The 8629-nt window shown below is 39.1% G+C and overlaps 1 protein-coding gene across 1 annotated transcript in view; it reads right to left on the bottom strand.

Moving 5' to 3' along the window:
- LOC128655851 (zinc finger protein ZFP2) overlaps positions 1-112 on the bottom strand; it is a 158182-nt gene extending 158070 nt beyond the window's left edge. Inside the window, exon 1 of the mRNA XM_053709418.1 lies at positions 95-112. The gene's annotated coding sequence lies outside the window, so the exon portion shown is untranslated. The remainder of the gene's footprint in view (positions 1-94) is intronic.
- Between the last annotated feature and the right edge of the window lie 8517 nt (positions 113-8629).

The raw sequence follows: 8629 nt of genomic DNA, 5'->3' as shown, positions 1-8629 counted from the left end.
TTCGTGAGAGTTAGCTTGCAATGTATCCGTTCAGTGGCGTTCACACAAACCACATGTTCCGTGTCAGCTTGTCCAATGCCGACGCGCGTTTCACCCGCTGGGTGTGTCGGGCTTCGTCAGGGCGTAATGACGTAGGGAGCATCTCATCTCCCTTTTAAGCTTAGAAAGATACACGCCCCTGTTGGAAAATTTTAAAACAAAATGATGCTAACAAAGATAATTCAAATTAAAAGAGCGAACTCTCTATGTAATGTCTAAACTCTAACAATAGTAATAGTGAAGACATAGCAAACCTGGCTTATAAACCCAAATGGAAAGATAGATGTATATATACAAAATAAGTCATAATTTGGTCATGTATTTTTCAAGATAGATTTGTGAAATTTACTAACAAAGATATGCCTAAGGCATAAGGGGCCCTAAGTTTAGAGTACTCAATTGAAAAAAATATATTAGCCATATTGCAAGTATAAAAGACTAATATAGAAAGTTAAGAATAGGATTATAATTATACCCATTCCTTGTGAAAGTACTCTATGGAGTAATCATTACATCACTATATGGTAAACACATGTCTGATAGAGAGGAATAAGGATAGGGTTATAATGATAACCAAACCTTATAGAAAACAGGCCATATCTATTCTGTCATTTAACCCATTGGGTATCTGGGTTTGTAGGATCGTGATCCACCTACATTCTTTCTGGAGGAGGACTTTATCATTGTCACCCCCTCTGTTATTGGTAATGCCTCTGTCAATACCAATGAATGAGAGAGAATCAGGATTACAGGCATGAATTTCTTCAAAATGTTTGGCCACATTGCTTTAGGGATTTTTATATTTGATGTCATCCCTATGCTCTGTTATCCGGTCTTTTATGGCTCTCCTGGTTTTACCCACGTAAAAACGTGGGCAACTGCAGGAGAGGAGGTAAATAACCCCTTCAGTACTGCATGTAATGTGGTGTTTTAGTTTATATATTTTGCCTGTGTGGGTTGAAAACATTTTGGTTTTCACCATGTATTTGCACGCCACACATCTTCCACAAGGATGATTTCCAGTGGATCTATGTGTGGTAAGCCAATCTGTTTGTTTTTTGAGTGACACATACTGACTTCTCACAAATTTGTCTCTGAGGTTAGGTGCCCTTCTGGCAGTGATTGTGTGGCTCCCCCCCTTCTCTTTGGCTCCCCCCCTTCTCTTTGGCTCCCCCCCTTGGCTCTCTCCTCCCCCCCTTTGGCTCTCTCCCCCCCCCCATTTGGCCCTTCTCCCCCCCTCTCCTGCTCCCTCTCTGGCTCTGTCTTCATATCGCGGGACCCCGCCCAGCCACGCCCCATCGCGGCGACACCCGCCCGGGCCACGCCCCTCGCGACGCCGGGCCAAGCCCCTCGCGACGCGCGGCCACGCCCCCATCGCAACGCTCCCGTCGGCCACAAACAGCTGTGAGGTCTGGGGAGCGCGTGGCCGCTTCTCACGCAGCAGACCTCACAGCTGTTGAGTAGCTTACCTTGCGCTCCCCAGACCTCACAGCTGTTTGTGTACCTCGCGCTCCCTATCTCAAGGCCAAGTGTTTGTCTCTACTGTGCATGACGGCTTCATACAAACACTTGGCCTTTTATAATATAGGATATATATATATATATATATATATATATATATATATATATATATATATATATACACACATACACACACACACTATATATATATATATATATATATATATATATATATATATATATATATATATATATATATATATATACACACACACATACATACACACACACACTATATATATATATATATAATATGTGTGTGTGTGTGTGTACGTCCTCAGCCAACTTAAAAGGGCAGGTGTCAAATTATCCCTACAAAAAGCTCAATGGTGCCGCACTCGTGTAAACTTCTTGGGACATGAAGCTACCTCTGAAGGATTAAATCCCCAGAAGAAAAAGGTGGAAGCTGTAGTGAATTCTAAAAACCCAACTAACTTAAAGGAATTGAGATCATTCCTGGGTATGACAAATTATTCTCGCAAATTCATTGATAATTATGCGGAATTAGCTAAACCACTACTACTTCTTCTAAAGAAAGATGTGAAATGGCACTGGAGTGAGTCTCAAGAGACAGCCATCAGAGAGCTGAAGAGAAAACTCACTCAAGCAACTTGCTTAGCATACCCTGAGGGAGGTAAACCTTTCTTCTTAGAGACAGGTTACACAGATATGAGCATGAGTGCTGTTTTATACCAAAAGCATGATAATTTGAACAAAGCCATTGCTTATGCGAGCAAAAATCTATCCCCAGTAGAAATAAAGTTTAACGATTGCGAAAAAGCCCTCTTATCTACTGTATGGGCTCTACAAAATTTCCGCAGCTATATACAGTGCGAGAAAATTATTGTAGAAACGGCCCACCAGCCTTTGCTATATTTGCAAAGTGAGAGAATAAGAGATGGGAATTTGTCTCATAGCCGCATAACAGCGTGGACTCTTTCCTTGCAAGGCTGGCCATTAGAAATTCGCTACAAGCAGAATAAAAATAATCCAGTCGCACAGGGGCTTGCTGAGCTCCACGACTGTACTGCTAGAGATCCTGGGGAAGAATTATCAGAAGATGATTTTCTGGAGGAACAATTGCTTTCCCCATATAAAATGTACAATGAGGAAAATTGCCAAACATTACCTTGGGTGTATGTTGATGGTTGTTCTTACCATGCCACTATTGATAATGAGCGCAGATTAGTCGCTGGCATTGGTATAACTGGGGCAAATGGATTCCCAAATATATCTATAGGTTTCAACATTGGACCAAGATCCAGTCAAGTTGCAGAACTAACTGCTGTTTTCAAAACCATTGAAATGGCTACTGAACATGGTATTCATGAATTTGTGATCATAACTAACTCAAATTATGTGCGTGACAGTTTTGTTGAATACCTGCCAACTTGGAAAAGAAATGGCATGCAGAAAAGAAATAACAAACCAGTCAAGCATGGCAAGTTGTTCTGCGAGATTGATAATCTGGTAGTATCCAATGATTTAACCATACACTGGAAAAAGACCAAGGGTCATTCCAGAGTTTTAGGTCCTGATAAGGAAGGCAATGACCTTGCAGACTCATTAGCCAAACAAGGAGCCATAACTGGAGAACTCCTTAATATTGACCACTTAATGGGTGCAATTCAGGTAGAAGCCATTACCAGAAACCAGGCAAAACAACAGAGTGAGCCTAACTTGGTACAATGGAGTCAGGATTCTCCTAGTGAGGACCTGATCACCAGTCAAAAAGAAGACCCCATTGTAGGCATCTTCTATAAACACATAGAAGATCCTGAAAGCAACCCCATCTCAAAAGATGATTGTACTGGCAAAGAAGATCTTAGAATCTTAATAAAATCTAGATCACAATTCAAGTTACAGGATGGTTTGTTAATTAGAACCTCCAAAACTGGCATCCAGCAGTGGGTAGTACCCACCAAGTTCAGAGGTCTAATGCTTCAACATGCCCATGATGCTCCAACATCTGGTCATCGTGGTGCCAAGCTCACGTATGAAATATTGCGCGATTACGCTTTTTGGCCACACATGTTGAAAGATGTTCAAGCCTACTGTCAAGGGTGTTTAATCTGCCCACAGTTTCAACCCACTGCACCAACACATAGAGCGCCATTGCAGAAAAGGGGGATGGTAATGCCATGGTCAGATATACAAATTGATTTTATTGGTCCGGTAACAAGGTCATCCAGAGGTAACAAGTACATGTTAACAGTGACATGCCTGTTCACTAAATGGGTAGAGTGCATTAGTGCACCTAACAATAGTGCTGAAACATGTGCAACATTGCTCATCAACCATGTATTTTCCAGATTTGGTTTGCCCCAAAGAATCGAGTCAGATCGGGACAGGAATAGCCTTCTACACTTTTCTAGTGCCCATGCCCCTTCTTTAATCCAGTCATTACCATACAGTCAAATGCTTAGGGTTAAACGTATTGTTAAAGATGAAAAATTGGCCCTGCAAAGGTTAGAAGAAATGGGTTTAAGATTTATTGAGCGTGGGTATCCTTATGATATGATACGATACAGACAATTTTGAGAAAAGTCTTACAGACACCAAAGAATAGGGTCAATATGACAGATGTCCAAAGGAAAAAGGACCCTAATAGATTGGTTTTTGTTTCAGAATACAGTGCTAACAGTGCAGCAATACAAAAAATAGTTTGTAAACATTGGAATGTTTTGAAGGAATGTAATCCAGAGGTTTCAGCATTTCAACAGCCTCCTATGCCAGCCTACACTAGATTACCTAGTTTTAGGGATAAACTAATCAAAACAGATGTTGGGTCAAATAAGAAATCTAAACAAGGTTTTATTACATCAGAAAATAATGGTTGCTTCCCTTGCCTGAATTGTTCAAATTGCAATAATATGATAAACGGTGACCTTTTTATACATCCCCAAACGGGTCAGAAATTCAGGATTAGGGGCTACTTTAATTGTAATGCAAACTTTGTAATATACCTAATTAAGTGTCCGTGTGGGTTAATTTATATTGGTGAGACGACCCAGCGGGTCAGAGATAGAATCATACAGCATAAATCCAATATAAGAACCAATAATTTAAATGCACCTGTAGCTTATCATTTTTTGAGCTGCAACCACACAATTGCACAACTGCGCTTTCAAATTATAGATTTTGTACAAAGCCCTAGGCGTGGTGGCAATAGAGAATTATTGTTACAAAAACTTGAGGCTTTCTGGATTAATAAGTTAAACACATTGGTTCCCAATGGAATGAATAGAGAATTGGATTTGAGTGTGTTCCTTTAAGAGAAGTAATAATACTAAGAGTTATGTGATAATCCTTGTTTCTCTGGCTCTTTGAATTCTGTGTATAATATCTTGCTATGACATCTGTTAAATGCATTTTAACTTTGTATTTTTTTAAAAAAAATGTTTTTTAATAAATGTGGTAAATCACATGTATTTTCAGGTGTAAACCACTAGAGGTCATTATGACAGGCCTTCTTTTTGCCTTGTAAATGGTTAAATTAAAAAGGTGTGGTTTTACCTGGTTGTAGGTATTTAAGGTGATTAAGTGTGATGTACAAGTTATGAACATGAATAAGGGTTTATAGCCCGAAACGTTGTTCTGCTTTCCTGGCTCCCAGTTTGTGATAATAAAGAGAACCTCTGCATAAGGACTTTTTGGTGCGTCTGCTACTTTTGTTCTATTTTACTTTAAGGATTTTTGCAGTAATCCTACTGCAGTATGCACCCTATTAAGGATTGAAGTGCTGGATTTTTGAATTGCTTCTACTTATTTCCTACTGCTGTCTATCCGTGCACTTATTCCAACAAATGGAGGACTCACAAGATACTCTGGGAGCTCAGGTATTTGCATATACAGATGTCGAAGCAGCCAGAATTACCACTCTTGTAAGGGGCTCAAGGGACTTTTTTAGGACCCCCCAGACTGAGGTTAACATGAGTAACTATGAGAGACTGGTAAAAAGGAATATGTCATATCAACTGCATGCATCCACCCTAGCTGAATACTATAGGATCAAGCGGATCCCTAGGGGGTTAAGGATGAATACAAGACAAACGCTACTTGCCAACAATAAAGAATATTGTACTAAGTTTGAGCATATTCTTAACAAATGCTCCTTAGACATCATTGTACTTATGGTGGAGTTTCTACAGAAAGCCATAGATGCACAGGCTGATGAGATTAAGAAAGTCGAGTTAAGCTTGAAACAGAATGCAGGCGATCTGGATATCGATAAGGCTCTGAAAGAAATAAATGCTAAAATTAATGAGATGAAGAAGGAGCTTGGAAATAAGAAGAGGGTCAAATTTAGTCGTGACGAGCATGATTATCTGACTGGAGCAGTTTACCGGTGGACCCGGGACCCAACCGGAAGTATGAGGAATACTACTTCCGGTAACGCACGCTGACGGGAACGGAGAGCCCAGAAGGAGGTTAACAGCTCCGATATGACCACCGAGTCCTCGTCGGGGGAATCAGACGCCGGAGGAGACATAGCCGCAATCCCGGCAAGCAGCAAGCCAGCCCAAGACACTCAGAGGAAGACCCGTCAGGGGAAGAGACGTTAGTTATCAATATTTCTGACACTGTGCTTACTGAAGATCAAAGTAAGGTATTGGAAAAGGGACTATCTTTCTGTAAACAAGAGAGATGTAACTGGTTCAAATTAGAACAGGATCTGTACAAATTTAACAGAAGTTTAAAGCTAAAATCCTTTTTTTCCAACACAGATAGTAGAGATATGTATAGTAAGCAAGTGAAGGGAATTGATGACATGCTAACCATTAAGAATCTTGGATTGAGAAATAAAAGTGTTTTTGTCCCAACAGCATATGACCCGAGCATTGATGTATATATGAAATTAATAAAACGTGATTTAGATGTTTTAAAGAAAAAACAACTAAGGGAAAAATTTATACCTAACATGTCTAAAAAAGATAATGTGGCTCTAAAAACACTGATTGATAACAAGGGGTTAATTTGTAAACAGGCAGATAAAGGCGGAGCCACTGTGATCATGGAGAGAGATTATTATGTGAATGAAATAAAAGGTCAGCTGGCTAAAACTGATGTTTATATGCCTTTAACATATGATCCCTCTTCCAAGATCCAGTGTGATATAAAAAAATGTGTTGAGCGAGCCTACTTGAATGGTTTGATTGACAGTGAAACAAGGAAATTTCTGATTAAAAATGAGTTTATTGTTCCAGTACTATACACTCTGCCTAAGGTTCATAAAAATCTTGGGGCCCCACCAGGACGCCCCATTGTAGCTGGCACTGATTCTATCTGCACAAATATATCCATTTACCTGGATAAGCTCTTGAGACCTTTTGTGTCACAAGCAATGTCATATATCAAAGATACAGATGACTTTCTATCTAAAATTGAGAACTTACCAGGTAATATGGATAAATGTATTTTGTATAGTCTGGATATTGTGAGTCTGTACACTGCTATACCCCATACCAGTGGGTTAGATTCTATCAGGGTGATTATGGCTAGAAGTAATAAATTTACAGTTATGCAGCAGCAGTTTATTATTGAACTGATGGAGATTGTGTTATACTGTAATTACTTCTTGTTTGAAGACTCTTATTTTGTACAAAAGCAGGGTACTGCTATGGGGTCCAACGTCGCCCCTACCTATGCCAACATTTTTATGAGTGTATTCGAGGAAAAGTTTGTCTATGAGAACAATCTATTTCATCTGTGTGGCGCCACCTGGTGGCGCTACATAGATGACATATTTGGCATTTGGTGGGGTGACGTTGGCTCCCTTCAGCAGTTTGTTAAAGATCTCAATATGGCTTCTAGATGTATCAAGTTTACCCTATCTTGGAGTGAAGAATCAATCAATTTTTTGGACACTAAAGTCTATAAGGATGGTTCATGTCTAAAGACAGATTTATATAGGAAACAAATAGACAGGAATAGCCTTCTACACTTTTCTAGTGCCCATGCCCCTTCTCTAATCCAGTCACTACCATATAGTCAAATGCTTAGGGTTAAACGTATTGTTAAAGATGAAAAATTGGCCCTGCAAAGGTTAGAAGAAATGGGTGTAAGATTTATTGAGCGTGGGTACCCTTATGATATGATACAGACAATTTTGAGAAAAGTCTTACAGACACCAAAGAATAGGGTCAATATGACAGATGTCCAAAGGAAAAAGGACCCTAATAGATTGGTTTTTGTTTCAGAATACAGTGCTAACAGTGCAGCAATACAAAAAATAGTTCGTAAACATTGGAATGTTTTGAAGGAATGTAATCCAGAGGTTTCAGCATTTCAACAGCCTCCTATGCCAGCCTACACTAGATTACCTAGTCTTAGGGATAAACTAATCAAAGCAGATGTTGGGTCAAATAAGAAATCTAAACAAGGTTTTATTACATCAGAAAATAATGGTTGCTTCCCTTGCCTGAATTGTTCAAATTGCAATAATATGATAAAAGGTGACCTTTTTATACATCCCCAAACGGGTCAGAAATTCAGGATTAGGGGCTACTTTAATTGTAATGCAAACTTTGTAATATACCTAATTAAGTGTCCGTGTGGGTTAATTTATATTGGTGAGACGACCCAGCGGGTCAGAGATAGAATTATACAGCATAAATCCAATATAAGAACCAATAATTTAAATGCACCTGTAGCTTATCATTTTTTGAGCTGCAACCACACAATTGCACAGCTGCGCTTTCAAATTATAGATTTTGTACAAAGCCCTAGGCGTGGTGGCAATAGAGAATTATTGTTACAAAAACTTGAGGCTTTCTGGATTAATAAGTTAAACACATTGGTTCCCAATGGAATGAATAGAGAATTGGATTTGAGTGTGTTCCTTTAAGAGAAGTAATAATACTAAGAGTTATGTGATAATCCTTGTTTCTCTGGCTCTTTGAATTCTGTGTATAATATCTTGCTATGACATCTGTTAAATGCATTTTAACTTTGTATTTTTTTAAAAAAAATGTTTTTTAATAAATGTGGTAAATCACATGTATTTTCAGGTGTAAACCACTAGAGGTCACTATGACAGGCCTTCTTTTTGCCTTGTAAATGGTTAAAT

This window comes from Bombina bombina, chromosome 4 (genome assembly GCF_027579735.1).
Source record: "Bombina bombina isolate aBomBom1 chromosome 4, aBomBom1.pri, whole genome shotgun sequence".
NCBI classification, from domain to species: domain Eukaryota; kingdom Metazoa; phylum Chordata; class Amphibia; order Anura; family Bombinatoridae; genus Bombina; species Bombina bombina.
The sequence above is the reverse complement of the archived record's forward strand: the minus strand, read 5'-3'. Positions and strand labels throughout refer to the sequence as shown.